Below are 22,336 nucleotides of genomic sequence, written 5' to 3' on the forward strand. Positions count from 1 at the left end.
TGCGGGGGTACAGGTTAGTCGAGGTAGTTTGTACATGTAGGTAAGGGTAAAGTGACTATACATAGATAATAAACAGCGAGTAGCAGCAGTGTATTAAACAATGTGGTGTCAATGTAAATAGTCCGGGTGGCCTTTTGATGAACTGTTCAGGAGTCTTATTGCTTGGGGATAGAAGCTGTTAAGGAGCTTTTTGGACCGAGACTTGGCACTCCGGTACCGCTTGCCGTGTGGTAGCAGAGAGAACAGTCTTTGACTTGGGTGATCGGGCCGACTACCGCTGGGTGATCGGGCCTACTACCGCTGGGTGATCGGGCCTACTACCGCTGGGTGATCGGGCCTACTACCGCTGGGTGATCGGGTCTACTACCGCTGGGTGATCGGGCCTACTACCGCTGGGTGATCGGGCCTACTACCGCTGGGTGATCAGGCCTACTACCGCTGGGTGATCAGGCCTACTACCGCTGGGTGATCAGGTCTACTACCGCTGGGTGATCAGGTCTACTACCGCTGGGTGATCAGGTCTACTACCGCTGGGTGATCAGGTCTACTACCGCTGGGTGATCAGGTCTACTACCGCTGGGTGATCAGGTCTACTACCGCTGGGTGATCAGGTCTACTACCGCTGGGTGATCAGGCCTACTACCGCTGGGTGATCAGGCCTACTACCGCTGGCCCATCAGGAAGTCCAGGATCCCGTTGCAGAGGGAGGTGTTCTGTCCCAGGGTCCTTAGCTTAGTGATGAGCTGCGAGGGGACTATGGTGTTGAACGCTGAGCTGTCGTCAATGAACAACATTCTCACATAGGGGTTCCTTTTGTCCAGGTGGGAAAGAACAGTGTGGAGTGGGTCTAGGGTTTCTGGGATGATGGTGTTGATGTGGGCCTTTCAAAGCATTTCTCGGCTACGTGGCGGTAATCATTTAGGCAGGTTACCTTCGCTTTCTTGGGCACAGGGACGATGGTGGTCTGCTTGAAACTTGTAGGTATTACAGACTCAGTCAGGGAGAGGTTGAAAATGTCAGTGAAGACACTTGCCAGTTGTTGTGGTAGTGATATTGTTGGTCTGACTGGCTTCTATTCCATGTTTTTATACTTTTATATTTTTATTCCATGTTTTTATATTTTTATACTGTAGTAGGGAGGTAAAAGGTTTGACTGGCTCCTATTCCATGGTTTTATACTGTAGTAGGGAGGTAAAAGGTTTGACTGGCTCCTATTCCATGGTTTTATACTGTAGTAGGGAGGTAAAAGGTTTGACTGGCTTCTATTCCATGGTTTTATACTGTAGTAGGGAGGTAAAAGGTTTGACTGGCTCCTATTCCATGGTTTTATACTGTAGTAGGGAGGTAAAAGGTTTGACAGGCTTCTATTCCATGGTTTTATACTGTAGTAGGGAGGTAAAAGGTTTGACAGGCTCCTTCCTATTCCATGGTTTTATACTGTAGTAGGGAGGTAAAAGGTTTGACTGGCTCCTATTCCATGGTGTTATACTGCAGTAGGGAGGTAAAAGGTTTGACTGGCTTCTATTCCATGGTTTTATACTGTAGTAGGGAGGTAAAAGGTTTGACTGGCTCCTATTCCATGGTTTTATACTGTAGTAGGGAGGTAAAAGGTTTGACTGGCTCCTATTCCATGGTTTTATACTGTAGTAGGGAGGTAAAAGGTTTGACAGTCTCCTATTCCATGGTTTTATACTGTAGTAGGGAGGTAAAAGGTTTACCTGGCTTCTATTCCATGGTTTTATACTGTAGTAGGGAGGTAAAAGGTTTGACTGGCTCCTATTCCATGGTTTTATACTATAGTAGGGAGGTAAAAGGTTTGACAGACTCCTATTCCATGGTTTTATACTGTAGTAGGGAGGTAAAAGGTTTGACAGACTCCTATTCCATGGTTTTATACTGTAGTAGGGAGGTAAAAGGTTTGACAGACTCCTATTCCATGGTGTTATACTGTAGTAGGGAGGTAAAAGGTTTGACTGGCTCCTATTCCATGGTTTTATACTGTAGCAGGGAGGTAAAAGGTTTGACAGACTCCTATTCCATGGTTTTATACTGTAGTAGGGAGGTAAAAGGTTTGACAGGCTCCTATTCCATGGTTTTATACTGTAGTAGGGAGGTAAAAGGTTTGACAGGCTCCTATTCCATGGTTTTATACTGTAGTAGGGAGGTAAAAGGTTTGACTGGCTCCTATTCCATGGTTTTTACTGTAGTAGGGAGGTAAAAGGTTTGACAGGCTCCTATTCCATGGTTTTATACTGTAGTAGGGAGGTAAAGGTTTGACAGGCTCCTATTCCATGGTTTTATACTGTAGTAGGGAGGTAAAAGGTTTGACAGGCTCCTATTCCATGGTTTTATACTGTAGTAGGGAGGTAAAAGGTTTGACTGGCTCTATTCCATGGTTTTATACTGTAGTAGGAGGTAAAAGGTTTGACAGGCTCCTATTCCATGGTTTCATACTGTAGTAGGGAGGTAAAAGGTTTGACTGGCTCCTATTCCATGGTTTTATACTGTAGTAGGGAGGTAAAAGGTTTGACTGGCTCCTATTCCATGGTTTTATACTGTAGTAGGGAGGTAAAAGGTTTGACAGGCTCATATTCCATGTCTTTATACTGTAGTGGGAGGTAAAAGGTTTGACTGGCTCCTATTCCATGGTTTTATACTGTAGTAGGGAGGTAAAAGGTTTGACTGGCTTCTATTCCATGGTTTTATACTGTAGTAGGGAGGTAAAAGGTTTGACAGGCTCCTATTCCATGGTTTTATACTGTAGTAGGGAGGTAAAGGTTTGACTGGCTCCTATTCCATGGTTTTATACTGGGTAGGGATAAAAGGTTTGACAGGCTCTATTCCAGCATACTGTAGTAGGGAGGTAAAAGGTTTGACTGGCTCCTATTCCATGGTTTTATACTGTAGTAGGAGGTAAAAGGTTTGACTGGCTCCTATTCCATGGTTTTATACTGTAGTAGGGAGGTAAAAGGTTTGACAGGCTCATATTCCATGTCTTTATACTGTAGTGGGAGGTAAAAGGTTTGACTGGCTCCTATTCCATGGTTTTATACTGTAGTAGGGAGGTAAAAGGTTTGACTGGCTTCTATTCCATGGTTTTATACTGTAGTAGGGGGTAAAGGTTTGACTGGCTCTATTCCATGGTTTTATACTGTAGTAGGGAGGTAAAGGTTTGACTGGTCTATTCCATGGTTTTATACTGTAGTAGGGAGGTAAAAGGTTTGACAGGGCCTATTCCATGGTTTTATACTGTAGTAGGAGGTAAAAGGTTTGACTGGCTCCTATTCCATGGTTTTATACTGTAGTAGGGAGGTAAAAGGTTTGACAGGCTCCTATTCCATGGTTTCATACTGTAGTAGGGAGGTAAAGGTTTCTGGCTCCTATTCCATGGTTTTATACTGTAGTAGTGAGGTAAAAGGTTTGACTGGCTCCTATTCCATGGTTTTATACTGTAGTAGGGAGGTAAAAGGTTTGACTGGCTTCTATTCCATGGTTTTATACTGTAGTAGGGAGGTAAAAGGTTTGACTGGCTTCTATTCCATGGCTGTAGTAGGAGGTCAGTTTAACTGGCTCCTATTCCATGGTTTTATACTGGGTGAGGTAAAAGGTTGTGGCTCCCATTCCATGGATTTTTATACTGTAGTAGGGAGGTAAAAGGTTTGACAGGCTCCTATTCCATGGTTTTATACTGGTAGGGAGGTCAGGTTTGCCTGGCTCCATTCCATGGTTTATACTGTAGTAGGGAGGTAAAAGGTTTGACAGGCTCCTATTCCATGGTTTTATACTGTAGTAGGGAGGTAAAAGGTTTGACAGGCTCCTATTCCATGGTTTCATACTGTAGTAGGGAGGTGTTTGACTGGCTCTATTCCGTGGTTTTATACTGTAGTAGGGAGGTAAAGGTTTGACTGGCTCCTATTCCATGGTTTTATACTGTAGTAGGGAGGTAAAAGGTTTGACAGGCTCCTATTCCATGGTTTCATACTGTAGTAGGGAGGTAAAAGGTTTGACTGGCTCCTATTCCATGGTTTTATACCCCACCTGTAAAGGTTTGACTGGCTCCTATTCCATGGTTTTATACTGTAGTAGGGAGGTAAAAGTTTGACTGGCTTCTATTCCATGGTTTTATACTGTAGTAGGGAGGTAAAAGGTTTGACTGGCTTCTATTCCATGGTTTTATACTGTAGTAGGAGGTAAAAGGTTTAACTGGCTCCTATTCCATGGTTTTATACTGTAGTAGGGAGGTAAAAAGGTTGCCTGGCTCCCATTCCATGGTTTATACTGTAGTTAAAGGTTTGGAGGCTCCTATTCCATGGTTTTATACTGTAGTAGGGAGGTAAAAGGTTTGCCTGGCTCCCATTCCATGGTTTTATACTGTAGTAGGGAGGTAAAAGGTTTGACAGGCTCCTATTCCATGGTTTTATACTGTAGTAGGGAGGTAAAAGGTTTGACAGGCTCCTATTCCATGGTTTCATACTGTAGTAGGGAGGTAAAAGGTTTGACTGGCTCCTATTCCATGGTTTTTATACTGTAGTAGGAGGTAAAAGGTTTGACTGGCTCCTATTCCATGGTTTTATACTGTAGTAGGAGGTAAAAGGTTTGACAGGCTCCTATTCCATGGTTTTATACTGTAGTAGGGAGGTAAAAGGTTTGACAGGCTCCTATTCCATGGTTTTATACTGTAGTAGGGAGGTAAAAGGTTTGACTGGCTCCTATTCCATGGTTTTATACTGTAGTAGGGAGGTAAAAGGTTTGACAGGCTCATATTCCATGTCTTTATACTGTAGTGGGGAGGTAAAAGGTTTGACTGGCTCCTATTCCATGGTTTTATACTGTAGTAGGGAGGTAAAAGGTTTGACTGGCTCCTATTCCATGGTTTTATACTGTAGTAGGGAGGTAAAAGGTTTGACAGGCTCCTATTCCATGGTTTTATACTGTAGTAGGGAGGTAAAAGGTTTGACTGGCTCCTATTCCATGGTTTTATACTGTAGTAGGGAGGTAAAAGGTTTGACAGGCTCCTATTCCATGGTTTCATACTGTAGTAGGGAGGTAAAAGGTTTGACTGGCTCCTATTCCATGGTTTTATACTGTAGTAGGGAGGTAAAAGGTTTGACTGGCTCCTATTCCATGGTTTTATACTGTAGTAGGGAGGTAAAAGGTTTGACAGGCTCATATTCCATGTCTTTATACTGTAGTGGGGAGGTAAAAGGTTTGACTGGCTCCTATTCCATGGTTTTATACTGTAGTAGGGAGGTAAAAGGTTTAACTGGCTCCTATTCCATGGTTTTATACTGTAGTAGGGAGGTAAAAGGTTTGCCTGGCTCCCATTCCATGGTTTTATACTGTAGTAGGGAGGTAAAAGGTTTGACTGGCTCCTATTCCATGGTTTTATACTGTAGTAGGGAGGTAAAAGGTTTGCCTGGCTCCCATTCCATGGTTTTATACTGTAGTAGGGAGGTAAAGGTTTGACAGACTCCTATTCCATGGTTTTATACTGTAGTAGGGAGGTAAAAGGTTTGACAGGCTCCTATTCCATGGTTTTATACTGTAGCAGGCAGGTAAAAGGTTTGACTGGCTCCTATTCCATGGTTTTATACTGTAGTAGGGAGGTAAAAGGTTTGACTGGCTCCTATTCCATGGTTTTATACTGTAGCAGGCAGGTAAAAGGTTTGACAGGCTCCTATTCCATGGTTTCATACTGTAGTAGGGAGGTAAAAGGTTTGACTGGCTCCTATTCCATGGTTTTATACTGTAGTAGGGAGGTAAAAGGTTTGACTGGCTCCTATTCCATGGTTTTATACTGTAGTAGGGAGGTAAAAGGTTTGACTGGCTCCTATTCCATGGTTTTATACTGTAGTAGGGAGGTAAAAGGTTTGACTGGCTTCTATTCCATGGTTTTATACTGTAGTAGGGAGGTAAAAGGTTTGACTGGCTTCTATTCCATGGTTTTATACTGTAGTAGGGAGGTAAAAGGTTTGCCTGGCTCCTATTCCATGGTTTTATACTGTAGTAGGGAGGTAAAAGGTTTGACAGGCTCCTATTCCATGGTTTTATACTGTAGTAGGGAGGTAAAAGGTTTGACTGGCTCCTATTCCATGGTTTCATACTGTAGTAGGGAGGTATAAAAGGTTTGACAGGCTCCTATTCCATGGTTTTATACTGTAGTAGGGAGGTAAAGGTTTGACAGGCTCCTATTCCATGGTTTCATACTGTAGTAGGGAGGTAAAGGTTTGACTGGCTTCTATTCCATGGTTTTATACTGTAGTAGGGAGGTAAAAGGTTTGACTGGCTCCTATTCCATGGTTTCATACTGTAGTAGGGAGGTATAAAAGGTTTGACAGGCTCCTATTCCATGGTTTTATACTGTTAATTGTCTCACCGTTTCAAAGTCTGTCTTTATTATGTGTGACCAACAGGTCTTCATGGTTTCTATGTCCTGTCTTCACAATGTTCAATACATCACCCATTGATACGGTCTGGCTTCATCCTAGTGTTACCTGTTGATGGTGAAAGGTTGCCGTGACTGCTGTTGCTTGGGCATGCAGATGATGCTGGGAGAGGCACGGTTGGGGCTGCCCAGGCCCGAGCTGCCCAGGCTGTTGGTCCTGCCCCCACTAGGCATGCCCCCCACCATGACCTCCTGGCGCCCCACCTGCTGAGGGGTGTTCATCATGTTCCGCGTGTTCATGGGCAGGATGCTCCTACAGTGGAGGAGACACAGAGAGAGAGAGAGACACAGAGACAGTCATGGATATGATCAGGGTGGCGTGATCAGGACAACATGAAAAGGGAAAAGAGATAACGGAATAAGATTAGCTGATTCATCAAAACCTTGTTTTTATTAGGCACGATGAGTGATATTGACCTACTAAAAACAACAGTCCTAACCCCCATAGGGAGGAGCTCACCGGGCGGCTGACAGATGCTCTGTCATGAACAACATGCTCCTTTTACCAAGCAACTAATGCATCAGTCGGCTGAATCAGGTTGGTAGAACCAGACATGCTGAGATGAATCCCAGAGCCAACTGGGTGACTGTTGGAAATGGTCAGTACATGGCCTATAAGTGGAGGGGTGTACCTGCTTGGCGAGGGAGGAGTATGGAGGGACATTGCGGGCGACTCCAGAGGCAGGGTAACGTGGCTCGGTAGCTGGTTGCCCTGTGGTAAGCTACGATTCAACTGAGCCGTGTTGCTCATGCCCCTCATAGGGAACCCTAGGGCACCTGCACGTCACAGACAACACAGACACACACAGGGGAGAAAGGTGGTTATAGTTGGGAGAAATACAGGCTTTAAAACAGTCAGCTATATTCCTTTATTCAGTAGACACACAGGGGAGAAAGGTGGTTATAGTTGGGAGAAATACAGGCTTTAAAACAGTCAGCTATATTCCTTTATTCAGTAGACATAAACAGACACAGGGGAGAAAGGTGGTTATAGTTGGGAGAAATACAGGCTTTAAAACAGTCAGCTATATTCCTTTATTCAGTAGACACACAGGGGAGAAAGGTGGTTATAGTTGGGAGAAATACAGGCTTTAAAACAGTCAGCTATATTCCTTTATTCAGTAGACATAAACAGACACAGGGGAGAAAGGTAGTTATAGTTGGGAGAAATACAGGCTTTAAAACAGTCAGCTATATTCCTTTATTCAGTAGACATACACAGACACACAGGGGGGAAAGGTGGTTATAGTTGGGAGAAATACAGGCTTTAAAACAGTCAGCTATATTCCTTTATTCAGTAGACACACAGGGGAGAAAGGTGGTTATAGTTGGGAGAAATACAGGCTTTAAAACAGTCAGCTATATTCCTTTATTCAGTAGACACACACAGACACACAGGAGAAAAGTTTGGAGAAAACAGGCTTTAAAACAGGCTATATTCCTTTATTCAGTAGACACACAGGGAAAAGGTGGTTGGAGAAATACAGGCTTTAAAACAGTCAGCTATATTCCTTTATTCAGTAGACATACACAGACACACAGGGAGAAAGGTGGTTATAGTTGGGAGAAATACAGGCTTCATTCAAAACAGTCAGCTATATTCCTTTATTCAGTAGACATAAACAGACACAGGGGAGAAAGGTGGTTATAGTTGGGAGAAATACAGGCTTTAAAACAGTCAGCTATATTCCTTTATTCAGTAGACACACACAGACACACAGGGGAGAAAGGTGGTTATAGTTGGGAGAAATACAGGCTTTAAAACGGTCAGCTATATTCCTTTATTCAGTAGACATACACAGAAAGACGGGGGAGAAAGGCAGTGGGTTAGAGTCGGAGATAAACAGGCTTTGGACTGGTAAGCTCTGAAGACGCTAGGCTATATTCCTGTAAAATACTTGGGAGAAACAGAGATTGAGTATTTCAAGACAACAGCTGCCAGGAGAAGCCCGATAGTGACAACATGGAACGGGGCCTAAAACCCAGAGGACTACTGTATTTACATTGATCTGTGTACCAAGGTTGACCTCAATTACACTCAATTTTTCAACTCAGCCAATTCATCCACTTCCTGCACTGAACAGCATATGGAGTTGACCGCAATCCTTTCCCTTAGAGCATTATGCCATAGGTAGGACATATTAACCCAGCCTAAGGGATCAGACCAGAGGACGTGCGTTTGATCCTAAGTAGCATCTTATTCCCTATTAAGTACACAGAGCTTAAATGCAGGCTAGGCAGACAGAATGCAGACGAGCAGTGACAAATGCAGGCTAGGCAGTGACAGAATGCAGTCTAAGCAGTGACAGAATGCAGACGAGCAGTAACAGAATGCAGGCTAAGTGACAGTAACAAGCAGTGACAGAATGCAGGCTAAGCAGTGACAGAATGCAGGCTAAGCAGTGACAGAATGCAGGCTAAGCAGTGACAGAATGCAGAGGCAGTGACAGAATGCAGGCAGTGACAGAATGCAGGCTAAGCAGTGACAGAATGCAGGCTAAGCAGTGACAGAATGCAGGCAGTGACAGAATGCAGCGAGCAGAATGCAGGCAGTGACAGAGTGCAGTCTAGCAACGACAGAATGCAGGCTAAGCAGTGACAGAATGCAGGCTAAGCAGTAACAGTAGTGACAGAATGCAGGCTACAGTAACAGAATGCAGGCTAGGCAGTAACAGAATGCAGGCTAAGCAGTAACAGAATTTGTAGGGGCTAACAGTGACAGAATGCAGGCTAAGCAGTGACAGAATGCAGGCTAAGCAGTGACAGAATGCAGGCTAGGCAGCGCTAAGCAGTAACATAATGCAGGCTAGCAGTGACAGAATGCAGGCTAGGCAGTGACAGAATGCAGACGAGCAGTGACAGAATGCAGGCTAGGCAGTGACAGAATGCAGGCTAGGCAGTGACAGAATGCAGGCTAAGTAACAGAATGCAGTAACAGAATGCAGGCTAGCAGCAGTGACAGAATGCAGGCTAGGCAGTGACAGAATGCAGGCTAGCAGCGACAGAATGCAGGCTAGGCAGTGACAGAATGCAGGCTCAAGCAACAGAACAGCGACAGAATGCAGGCTAAGCAGCAACAGAATGCAGGCTAGGCAGTGACAGAATGCAGGCTAGGCAGTGACAGAATGCAGGCTAGAATGCAGTGACAGAATGCAGGCTAAGGCTAGGCAGTGACAGAATGCAGGCTAGGCAGAGTCCCTCAAGACCAGGCTAGCAGTGACAGAATGCAGGCTAAGACAGAATGCAGGCTAAGCAGTGACAGAATGCAGGCTAAGCAGCAGAATGCAGAATGCAGGCTAGACGAGCAGTAACAGAATGCAGGCTAGGCAGTGACAGAATGCAGGCTAAGCAGTAACAGAATGCAGGCTAAGCAGTAACAGTGACAGAATGCAGGCTACAGTGACAGAATGCAGGCTAAGCAGTAACAGAATGCAGGCTAAACGTATAGGCTAAGCAGTGACAGAACTAGGGTACAGGCTAAGCAGTGACAGAATGCAGGCTAAGCAGTGACAGAATGCAGGCTAAGCAGTGACAGACAGAAGCAGTAACAGAATGCAGGCTAAGCAGTAACAGAATGCAGGGCAGAGATGCAGGCTAGTGACAGAATGCAGGCTAAGCAGCCACAGAATGCAGGCTAACAGAATGCAGGCTGACAGAATGCAGGCTAAGCAGTGCAGTGACAGAATGCAGGCTAAGCAGTGACAGAAGGCTAGGCAGTGACAGAATGCAGGCTAAGCAGTGACAGAATGCAGGCTACAGTAACAGAATGCAGGCTAAGCAGTGACAGAATGCAGGCTAGCAGTGACAGAATGCAGGCTAAGCAGTGACAGAATGCAGGCTAAGCAGTAACAGAATGCAGGCTAAGCAGTGACAGAATGCAGGCTAAGCAGTGGCCAGAATGCAGTGACAGAATGCAGGCTACAGTGACAGAATGCAGGCTACAGTGACAGAATGCAGGCTAAGCAGTGACAGAAGGCTGTATTTGACAGCAGGCTAGGCAGTGACAGAATGCATGGACAGAATGCAGGCTAGCAGTGACAGAATGTAGGCTAAGCAGTGACAGAATGTAGAGCAGTAATCAGCTAACAGAATACAGGCTAAGCAGTGACAGAATGCAGGCTAAGCAGTGACAGAATGCAGGCTAAGCAGTGAGCGACAGAATGCAGGCTAACAGAATGCAGCAACAGAATACAGGCTGAAGCAGTGACAGAATGCAGACTAAAATGTGACAGAAGCAGGCGCACAGAATGCAGGCTAAGCAGTAACAGAATGCAGGCTAAGCAGTGACAGAATGCAGGCTAAGCAGTGACAGAATGCAAGCAGTAACAGAATGCAGGCTAAGCAGTAACATAATGAATAGCAGCGACAGGCAGGCTAGGCAGTGACAGAATGCAGGCTAGGCAGTGACAGAATGCAGGCTAAGCAGTAACAGAATGCAGGCTAAGCAGTGACAGAATGCAGGCTAAGCTAAGCAATGGCACAGAATGCAGGCTAAGCAGTGACAGAATGCAGGCTAACCCAGCGACAGAATGCAGGCTAAGCAGTGACAGAATGCAGGCTAAGCGACAGAATGGGCTAACCAGTGACAGAATGCAGGCAGTGACAGGGCAGTGACAGGAATGCAGTGACAGAATAGGCTAAGCAGTGACAGAACAGATGCAGGCAGTGCATGTAACAGAATGCAGGCTAAGCAGTAACAGAATGCAGGCTAAGCAGTAACAGAATGCAGCGGTGACAGAAATGCAGACGAGCAGTGACAGAATGCAGGCTAAGCAGTAACAGAATGCAGAATGCAGGCTAAGCAGTAACAGAATGCAGGCTAAGCAGTGACAGAATGCAGACGAGCAGGCTGACAGAATGCAGGGCTAACAGAATGCAGGTGACACAGAATGCAGGCTAAGCAGTGACAGAATGCAGGCTAAGCAGTGACAGAATGCAGACAGAGCAGGCTGACAGAATGCAGGCTAAGCAGTAACAGAATGCAGGCTAAGCAGTAACAGAATGCAGGCTAAGCAGTGACAGAATGCAGGCTAAGCAGTAACAGAATGCAGGCTAGTGCAGTGTAACAGAATGCAGGCTAAGCAGTGACAGAATGCAGGCAGAATGCAGGCTAGGCAGTGACAGAATGCAGGCTAGACAGTGACAGAGAATGCAGGCTAAGCAGTGACAGAATGCAGGCTAAAGCAGTGACAGAATGCAGGCTAAGCAGTGACAGAATGCAGGCTAAGCAGTGACAGAATGCAGGCTAAGCAGTGACAGAATGCAGGCCAAGCAGTGACAGAATGCTAAGCAGCAGTGGAGTGTTCAAAGCCAGCATGGATGGTGAAGGACAGCAGACGAGCAGTGCTTACTTTGTGGCCCGTATAAACTGGCACCAAGCTGCGACAATTGACCTGGGACGACGATGGGGATGGAGATGCCAGCATCTGGAAGACAGGAAGCAGGAAATGCATGTTAGTGGAGATTCACTCACTTCTCTTCCAGATCACTTACAAACAAAGGAAACTGGTAGGGTTTTAAGTCAAAGATCTTTTCCTTACTTTACAAAGAAAGTAATCTGTTTTGTGGGATCAAATGGTATCTAATGTTAAACAAGCAGGGCTCCCTTATGCTGCTCTTGTACAGGCTACATCACCTACACTCAGTCAGACCAGACCAATTGGCTCTACTAGATGGAAGACAGCGTGTGTGGCTTTGTGTGGGCTAGCGATTTGCTGATGTCAACGTTGTGAACAGAGTGCCCCATGGTGGCGGTGTTATGGTATGAGCAGGCATATGGTGAGGACAACGACCACAATAGCATTTTATCAATGGCAATTTGAATGCACAGAGATACCGGGAAGAGATCCTGAGGTCCATTGTCGTGACATTCATCCGCCTCCATCACCTCATGTTTCAGCATGATGAGATCCTGAGGCCCAGTGTCGTGTCATTCATCCCACCTCCATCACCTCATGTTTCAGCATGATGAGATCCTGAGGCCCAGTGTCGTGACATTCATCCACCTCCATCACCTCATGTTTCAGCATGATGAGATCCTGAGGCCCAGTGTCGTGTCATTCATCCACCTCCATCACCTCATGTTTCAGCATGATGAGATCCTGAGGCCCAGTGTCGTGTCATTCATCCACCTGCATCACCTCATGTTTCAGCATGATGAGATCCTGAGGCCCAGTGTCGTGTCATTCATCCACCTCCATCACCTCATGTTTCAGCATGATGAGATCCTGAGGCCCAGTGTCGTGTCATTCATCCACCTCCATCACCTCATGTTTCAGCATGATGAGATCCTGAGGCCCAGTGTCGTGTCATTCATCCACCTCCATCACCTCATGTTTCAGCATGATGAGATCCTGAGGCCCAGTGTCGTGTCATTCATCCACCTCCATCACCTCATGTTTCAGCATGATGAGATCCTGAGGCCCAGTGTCGTGTCATTCATCCACCTCCATCACCTCATGTTTCAGCATGATGAGATCCTGAGGCCCAGTGTCGTGTCATTCATCCACCTCCATCACCTCATGTTTCAGCATGATGAGATCCTGAGGCCCAGTGTCGTGTCATTCATCCACCTCCATCACCTCATGTTTCAGCATGATGAGATCCTGAGGCCCAGTGTCGTGTCATTCATCCACCTCCATCACCTCATGTTTCAGCATGATGAGATCCTGAGGCCCAGTGTCGTGTCATTCATCCACCTCCATCACCTCATGTTTCAGCATGATGAGATCCTGAGGCCCAGTGTCGTGTCATTCATCCACCTCCATCACCTCATGTTTCAGCATGATGAGATCCTGAGGCCCAGTGTCGTGTCATTCATCCACCTCCATCACCTCATGTTTCAGCATGATGAGATCCTGAGGCCCAGTGTCGTGTCATTCATCCACCTCCATCACCTCATGTTTCAGCATGATGAGATCCTGAGGCCCAGTGTCGTGTCATTCATCCACCTCCATCACCTCATGTTTCAGCATGATGAGATCCTGAGGCCCAGTGTCGTGTCATTCATCCACCTCCATCACCTCATGTTTCAGCATGATAACGCACGGCCCCATGTCGCAAGGACCTGTACACAATTCCTGGAAGCTGAAAACGGCCTGCATACTCAGACATGTGACCCATTCAGCATGTTTGGGATGCTCTGGATCGACATGTACGACAGCGTGCTCCAGTTCCCGCCATTGAAGAGGAGTGGGACAACATTCTACAGGCCACTATCAACGGCCGGATGTGTTGCTCTGCATGGAGAAAGCGCTGGTCACACCAGATATACTGCCTGCTTCTCTGATCCAGGCCCCTAACTATGATTTACGGTATTTATGACCAGATGAATATCTGTATTCTCAGTCATGTGAAACCCATAGATTAGGACCCGATGAACTCATTTTCAATTGACTGGTTTCCTTATTATGAATTGTAACGTCAGAAATATTTTGGAAATAGTTCCATGTTGCATTTATTTTTGTTCAGTGAATAAGGGCATGGTTGGCTGTCTTGGGTAAGGTTGGTGCATCGGTAAGGTGTATATGGTTGGCTGTCATCGGGTAAAGGTGTATATGGTTGGCTGTCATCAGGTAAAGGTGTATATGGTTGGCTGTCATCAGTCATCAGGGTAAAGCGCGTATGGTTAGCTGTCATCAGGTAAAGGTGTATATGGTTGGTGTCATCGTCATCTCAAAGGTGTATATGGTTGGGTGTCATCGGGTAAGCGTATATGGTTGGCTGTCGTAGATAAGGTGTATATGGTTGGCTGTCATCAAGGTAAGCTGTATATGGTTGGCAGTCATCAGTCATCAGGTAAAGTGTATATGGTTGGCTGTCATCAGTTAAGCTGTATGGTTGGCAGTCATCAGGTAGGTGTATATGGATTATCATCAGGTAAAGAGTGTATATGGTTGGCTGTCATCAAGTAAAGTTGTATCATGGTTGGCTGTCATCGTTATCAGGTAAAGTGTATAGGTAGCTGGTAACGGCGTATATGGATGGCTGTCATCCGTCATCAGATAAAGCTATATAGTTGGCTGTGGTTGGCTGTCATCAGTCATCAGGTAAAGGTGTATGTGATTCAGCTGTCATCAGTGAGTCGTATATCGTTATTTATCATCAAGATCAAAGATATATGGTTGGCTGTCATCAGAGTAAGCTGTATATGATTGGCTGTCTATCCGTCATCAGATAAAGCTATATATGGTTGGCTGTCATCAGATAAGGTATGCCTATGGTTAACAATAGTTGGCTGTCATCGATAAAAGTTAATATATAGTTGGCTGTCATCGAACAAGAATAATGAATTGGCTGTCATCAGGTAAAGTGTATATGGTTGGCTGTCATCAGGTAAAGGTGTATATGGTTGGCTGTCATCAGGTAAAGGTGTATATGGTTGGCTGTCATCAGGTAAAGGCTGTATATGGTTGGCTGTCATCAGGTAAAGGTGTATATGGTTGGCTGTCATCAGGTAAAGGTGTATATGGTTGGCTGTCATCAGGTAAAGGTGTATATGGTTGGCTGTCATCAGGTAAAGGTGTATATGGTTGGCTGTCATCAGGTAAAGCTCTATATGGTTGGCTGTCACAGGTAAAGTGTATATGTATATGGTTGGCTGTCATCAGGTCAAAGGTGTATACTGGTTGGCTGTCATCAGGTAAAGGTGTATATGGTTGGCTGTCAATAGTCATCAGGTAAAGGTGTATATGGTTGGCTGTCATCGGTGTCATCAGGTCAGTCATCAGGTGTATATGGTTGGTTGTCATCAGGTAAAGGTGTATATGGTTGGCTCGTAGTCATCAGGTAAAGGTGTATATGGTTGGCTGTCAGGTAAAGGTATATGGTTGGTCTCAGTCATCAGGTAAAAAGGTGCCATATGGTTGGCTGTCATCAGGTAAAGGTGTATATGGTTGGCTGTCATCAGGTAAAGGTGTATATGGTTGGCTGTCATCAGGGTAAAGGTGTATATGGTTGGCATCAGTCATCAGGCAAAGGTGTATATGGTTGGCTGTCGTCAGGTAAAGGTGTATATGGTTGGCTGTCATCAGGTAAAGATGTATATGGTTGGCTGTCATCAGGTAAAGATGTATATGGTTGGCTGTCAGGTAAAGAAGTATATGGTTGGCTGTCATCAGGTAAAGGTGTATATGGTTGGCTGTCATCAGTCATCAGGTAAAGCTGTATATGGTATATGGTATGGGCTGTCATCAGTCAAAGGTAAAGGTGTATATGGTTGGCTGTCATCATCAGGTAAAGGCTATATATGGTTGGCTGTCATCAGGTAAAGGTGTATGGTTGGCTGTCATCAGGTAAAGGTGTATATGGTTGGCTGTCATCAGGTAAAGGTATAGGACTGTCAGGTAAAGGTGTATATTTGGCTGTCATCAGGTAAAGGTGTATATGGTTGGCTGTCATCAGGTAAAGGTGTATATGGTTGGCTGTCATCAGGTAAAGGTGTATATGGTTGGCTGTCATCAGGTAAAGGTGTATATGGTTGGCTGTCATCAGGTAAAGCTCTTTATGGTTGGCTGTCATCAGGTAAAGGTGTATATGGTTTGTCAGGTAAAGATGTATATGGTTGGCTGTCATCAGGTAAAGATGTATATGGTTGGCTGTCATCAGGTAAAGCTGTATATGGTTGGCTGTCATCAGGTAAAGCTGTATATGGTTGGCTGTCTGTAAGTCGCTTCCTGGATCAGCTAAATCATCAGGTAAATGTAAATGTATATGGTTGGCTGGGTCATCTGGTAAAGGTGTATATGGTTGGCTGTCATCAGTCATCAGGTAAAGGTGTATATGGTTTGTCTCAGTCATCAGGTAAAGGTGTATATGGTTGGTCATGTCATCAGGTAAAGGTGTATATGGTTGGCTGTCATCATCATCAGGTAAAGATGTATATGTTGGCTGTCATCAGGTAATATGGTTGGCTGTCATCAGGTAAAGGTATATAGTAAAGCTGGTCATCAGGTAAAGCTGTATATGGTTGGCTGTCATCAGTAAAGGTGTATATGGTTAAGGTGTATATGGTTGGCTGTCATCAGTCATCAGGGTAAAGGTGTATAGGTCAAAGGTGTATATGGTTGGCTGTCATCAGTCATCAGGTAAAGGCTGTATATGGTTGGCTGTCATCAGGTAAAGATGTATATGGTTGGCTGTCATCAGGTAAGGTGTATATGGTTGGCTGTCATCAGGTAAAGCTCTTTATGGTTGGCTGTCATCAGGTAAAGGTGTATATGGTTAAGGTGTATATGGTTGGCTGTCATCAGTCATCAGGTAAAGCTGTATATGGTTGGCTGTCATCAGGTAAAGCTGTATATGTGTTGGCTCTGGATAAAGCGTGCTAAATCATGGTTGGCTGTCATCAGGTAAAGGTGTATATGGTTGGCTGTCATCAGTCATCAGGTAAAGGTGTATATGGTTGGCTGTCATCAGTCATCAGGTAAAGGTGTATATGGTTGGTTGTCAGTCATCAGGTAAAGGTATATGGTTGGCTGGTAAAGGTGTATATGGTTGGCTCAGTCATCAGGTAAAGCTGTATATGGTTGGCATCAGTCATCAGGTAAAGGTGTATATGGTTGGGTCTGTCATCAGGTAAAGGTGTATATGGTTGGCTGTCAGGTGTATAGTCATCAGGTAAAGGTGTATATGGTTGGCAGTCATCAGTCATCAGGTAAAAGGTGTATATGGTTGGCTGTCATCAGGTAAAGGTGTATATGGTTGGCTGTCATCAGGTAAAGGTATAGTCATCAGGTAAAGGTGTATATGGTTGGCTGTCATCAGGTAAAGGTGTATATGGTTGGCTGTCAAGTAAAGGTGTATATCAGGTAAAGGTGTATATGGTTGGCTGTCATCAGGTAAAGCTGTATATGGTTGGCTGTCATCAGGTAAAGTTGTCATAGGGTTGGCTGTCATCAGTCATCAGGTAAAGCTGTATATGGTTGGCTGTCATCAGGTAAAGATGTATATGGTTGGCTGTCATCAGGTGTGGTTGGCTGTCATCAGTCATCAAGGTGTATATGGTTTGTCATCAGGTAAAGGTGTATATGGCTGTCATCAGTCATCAGGTAAAGGTGTATATGGTTGGCTGTCATCAGGTAAAGGTGTATATGGTTGGCTGTCATCAGGTAATGATTGGCTGTCCGTCATCAGATTGGCTGTCATCAGGTAAAGGTGTATATGGTTGGCTGTGGCTCAGTCATCAGGTAAAGGTGTATATGGTTGGCTGTCATCAGGTAAAGCTGTATATGGTTGGCTGTCATCAGGTAAAGGTGTATATGGTTGGCTGTCATCAGGTAAAGGTGTATATGGTTGGCTGTCATCAGGTAAAGGTGTATATGGTTGGTCATGTCATCAGGTAAAGGTGTATATGGTTGGCTGTCATCAGGTAAAGGTGTATATGGTTGGCTGTCATCAGGTAAAGGTGTATATGGTTACTGTCATCAGGTAAAGGTGTATATGGTTGGCTGTCATCAGGTAAAGGTGTATATGGTTGGCTGTCATCAGGTAAAGGTGTATATGGTTGGCTGTCATCAGGTAAAGGTGTATATGGTTGGCTGTCTGTATATGGTTGGCTGTCATCAGGTAAAGGTGTATATGGTTGGCTGTGTATGGTTGGTGTATATGGTTCAGTCATCAGGTAAAGCTGTATATGGTTGGCTGTCATCAGTCGTAGGTAAAGCTGTGTCAAAGTAAAGTTGTATATGGTTGGCTGTCATCAGTCATCAGGTAAAGGTGTATATGGTTGGCTGTCATCAGGTAAAGGTGTATATGGTTGGCTGTCATCAGGTAAAGCTGTATATGATTGGCTGTCAGTCATCAGGTAAAGCTGTATATGGTTGGCTGTCATCAGGTAAAGGTGTATATGGTTGGCTGTCATCAGTCATCAGGTAATGGTGTATATGGTTGGCTGTCATCAGGTAAAGGTGTATATGGTTGGCTGTCTGTCATCAGGTAAAGCTGTATATGGTTGGCTGTCATCAGGTAAAGCTGTATATGGTTGGCTGTCATCAGGTAAAGGTGTATATGTTTGGCTGTCATCAGGTAAAGGTGTATATGGTTGGTCTCAGTCATCAGGTAAAGGTGTATATGGTTGGCTGTCATCAGGTAAAGGTGTATAGTCATCAGGTAAAGGTGTATATGGTTGGCTGTCATCAGGTAAAGGTGTATATGGTTGGCTGTCATCAGGTAAAGTTGTATATGGTTGGCTGTCAGTCATCAGGTAAAGGTGTATATGGTTGGCTGTCATCAGTCAGGTAAAGGTGTATATGGTTGGCTGTCATCAGGTAAAGCTGTATATGGTTGGCTGTCATCAGGTAAAGCTGTATATGATCAGGAAAAGGCTGTCATCCAGTCATCAGGTAAAGCTATATATGGTTGGCTGTCATCAGTCATCAGGTAAAGGTGTATATGGTTGGCAGTCATCAGGTAAAGGTGTATATGGTTGGCTGTCAAGGTAAAGGTGTATATGGTTGGCTGTCATCAGTCATCAGGTAAAGCTGTATATGGTTGGCTGTCATCAGGTAAAGGTGTATATGGTTGGCTGTCATCAGGTAAAGGTGTATATGGTTGGCTGTCATCAGGTAAAGGTGTATATGGTTGGCTGTCATAAAGGTAATATGGTTGGCTGTATATGGTTGGCTGTCATCAGTCATCAGGTAAAGGTGTGTATATGGTTGGCTGTCATCAGGTAAAGCTGTATATGGTTGGTCTGTCATCAGGTAAAGGTGTATATGGTTGGCTGTCATCAGGTAAAGGTGTATATGGTTGGCTGTCATCAGGTAAAGGTGTATATGGTTGGCTGTCATCAGGTAAAAGGTGTATATGGTTGGCTGTCATCAGTCATCAAAGGTGTATATGGTTGGCTGTCATCAGGTAAAGCTGTATATGGTTGGCTGTCATCAGCTGTCATCAGGTAAAGTATATGGTTGGCTGTCATCAGTCATCAGGTAAAGTGTATATGGTTGGCAGTCATCAGGTAAAGCTGTATATGGTTGGCTGTCATCAGGTAAAGCTGTATATGGTTGGCTGTCATCAGTCATCAGGTAAAGTATATGGTTGGCTGTCATCAGGTAAAGCTGTCATATATGGTTGGCTGTCATCAGTCATCAGGTAAAGCTGTATATGGTTGGCTGTCATCAGGTAAAGCTGTATATGGTTGGCTGTCATCAAGTAAAGGTGTATATGGTTGGCTGTCATCAGTCATCAGGTAAAGGTGTATATGGTTGGCTGTCATCAGGTAAAGGTGTATATGGTTGGCTGTCATCAGGTAAAGGTGTATATGGTTGGCTGTCATCAGGTAAAGGTGTATAGTCATCAGGTAAAGATGTATATGGTTGGCTGTCATCAGGTAAGGTGTATATGGTTGGCTGTCATCAGGTAAAGGTGTATATGGTTTGGCTGTCATCAGGTAAAGCTCTTTATGGTTGGCTGTCATCAGGTAAAGGTGTATATGGTTAAGGGTGTATATGGTTGGCTGTCATCAGTCATCAGGTAAAGGTGTATATAATTTGGCTGTCATCAGTCATCAGGTAAAGCTGTATATGGTTGGCTGTCATCAGGTAAAGGTGTATATGGTTGGCTGTCATCAGTCATCAGGTAAAGGTGTATATGGTTGCTGTCATGGTTGGCAGTCATCAGGTAAAGGTCATGTCATATATGGTTGGCTGTCATCAGTCATCAGGTAAAGGTGTATATGGTTGGCTGTCATCAGTCATCAGGTAAAGGTGTATATGGTTGGCTGTCATCAGGTAAAGGTGTATATGGTTGGCTGTCATCAGTCATCAGGTAAAGCTGTATATGGTTGGCTGTCATCAGGTCAAAGGTGTATATGGTTGGCTGTCATCAGTCATCAGGTAAAGTGTATATGGTTGGCTGTCATCAGGTAAAAGCTGTATATGGTTGCTGCTGTCATCAGGTAAAGGTGTATATGGTTGGCTGTCATCAGGTAAAGCTGTATATGGTTGGCAGTCATCAGTCATCAGGTATGGTTGGCTGTCATCAGGTAAATATATGGTTGGCTGTCATCAGGTAAAGCTGTATATGGTTGGCAGTCATCAGTCATCAGGTAAAGGTGTATATATTTGGCTGTCATCAGGTAAAGGTGTATATGGTTGGTCATCAGGTAAAGGTGTATATGGTTGGCTGTCATCATCAGTTGTATAAGTCATCAGTAAAGGTGTATATGGTTGGCTGTCATGTTGGTTGTCATCAGGTAAAGCTGTATATGATTGGTCTGTCATCAGGTAAAGGTATATATGGTTGGCTGTCATCAGGTAAAGATGTATATGGTTGGCTGTCATCAGTCATCAGGTAAAGGTATATATGGTTGCTGCTGTCATCAGGTAAAGGTGTATATGGTTGGCTGTCATCAGGTAAAGCTGTATATGATTGGCTGTCATCAGTCTTCAGGTAAAGATGTATATGGTTGGCTGTCATCAGGTAAAGCTGTATATGGTTGGCTGTCATCAGTCATCAGGTAAAGGTGTATATGGTTGGCTGTCAGGTTCGTCATCATTTGGCTGTCAAAGTAAAGTGTATATGGTTGGCTGTCATCAGTCATCAGGTAAAGGTGTATATGGTTGGCTGTCATCAGGTAAAAGGTGTATATGGTTGGCTGTCATCAGGTAAAGGTGTATATGGTTGGCTGTCATCAGGTAAAGCTGTATATGGTTGGCTGTCATCAGGTAAAGGTGTATATGGTTGGCTGTCATCAGGTAAAGGTGTATATGGTTGGCTGTCATCAGGTAGGTAAAGTGTATATGGTTGGCTGTCTGTCATCAGGTAAAGCTGTATATGGTTGGCTGTCATCAGGTAAAGGTGTATATGGTTGGCTGTCATCAGTCATCAGGTGTATATGGTTGGCTGTCATCAGTCATCAGAAGGTGTATATGGTTGGCTGTCATCAGTCATCAGGTAAGGTGTATATGGTTGGCTGTCATCAGGTAAAGGTGCATATATGGTTGGCTGTCATCAGGTAAAGATGTATATGGTTGGCTGTCATCAGGTAAAGATGTATATGGTTGGCTGTCATCAGGTAAAGATGTATATGGTTGGCTGTCATCAGGTAAAGGTGTATATGGTTGGCTGTCATCAGGTAAAGCTGTATATGGTTGGCTGTCATCAGGTAAAGGTGTATATGGTTGGCTGTCATCAGTCATCAGGTAAAGCTGTATATGGTTGTAAAATACTGTCATCTGGTAAAGGTGTATATGGTTGGCTGTCATCAGTCATCAGGTAAAGTGTATATGGTTGTCATCAGGTAAAGCTGTATATGGTTGTCATCAGGTAAAGCTGTATATGGTTGGCTGTCATCAGGTAAAGGTGTATATGGTTGGCTGTCATCAGTCATCAGGTAAAGATGTATATGGTTGGCTGTCATCAGGTAAACTGTATATGGTTGGCTGTCATCAGTCATCAGGTAAAGGTGTATATGGTTAAGGTGTATATGGTTGGCTGTCATCAGTCATCAGGTAAAGGTGTATATGGTTGGCTGTCATCAGTCATCAGGTAAAGATGTATATGGTTGGCTGTCATCAGGTAAACTCTTTATGGTTGGCTGTCAGGTCAGGTAAAGGTGTATATGGTTATCAGGTAAAGTGTATATGGTTGGCTGTCATCAGTCATCAGGTAAAGGTGTATATGGTTGGCTGTCATCAGTCATCAGGTAAAGCTGTATATGGTTGGCTGTCATCAGGTAAAGGTGTATATGGTTGGCTGTCATCAGTCATCAGGTGTATATGGGTGTATATGGTAAAGCTGTCATGGTTCAGTCATCAGGTAAAGCTGTATATGGTTGGCTGTCATCAGTCATCAGGTAAAGGTGTATATGGTTGGCTGTCATCAGGTAAAGGTGTCATCAGGTAAAGGTGTATATGGTTGGCTGTCATCAGGTAAAGGTGTATATGGTTG

The 22,336-nt window shown here is 44.5% G+C and overlaps 1 pseudogene; it reads right to left on the minus strand.

The window, feature by feature from the left end:
* The window catches only part of LOC118381138 (CCR4-NOT transcription complex subunit 2-like), a 33,698-nt pseudogene extending 21,800 nt beyond the window's left edge, over window positions 1-11,898 (minus strand).
* Between the last annotated feature and the right edge of the window lie 10,438 nt (window positions 11,899-22,336).

This window comes from Oncorhynchus keta, unplaced genomic scaffold (genome assembly GCF_023373465.1).
Source record: "Oncorhynchus keta strain PuntledgeMale-10-30-2019 unplaced genomic scaffold, Oket_V2 Un_contig_15883_pilon_pilon, whole genome shotgun sequence".
Classification (NCBI taxonomy): domain Eukaryota; kingdom Metazoa; phylum Chordata; class Actinopteri; order Salmoniformes; family Salmonidae; genus Oncorhynchus; species Oncorhynchus keta.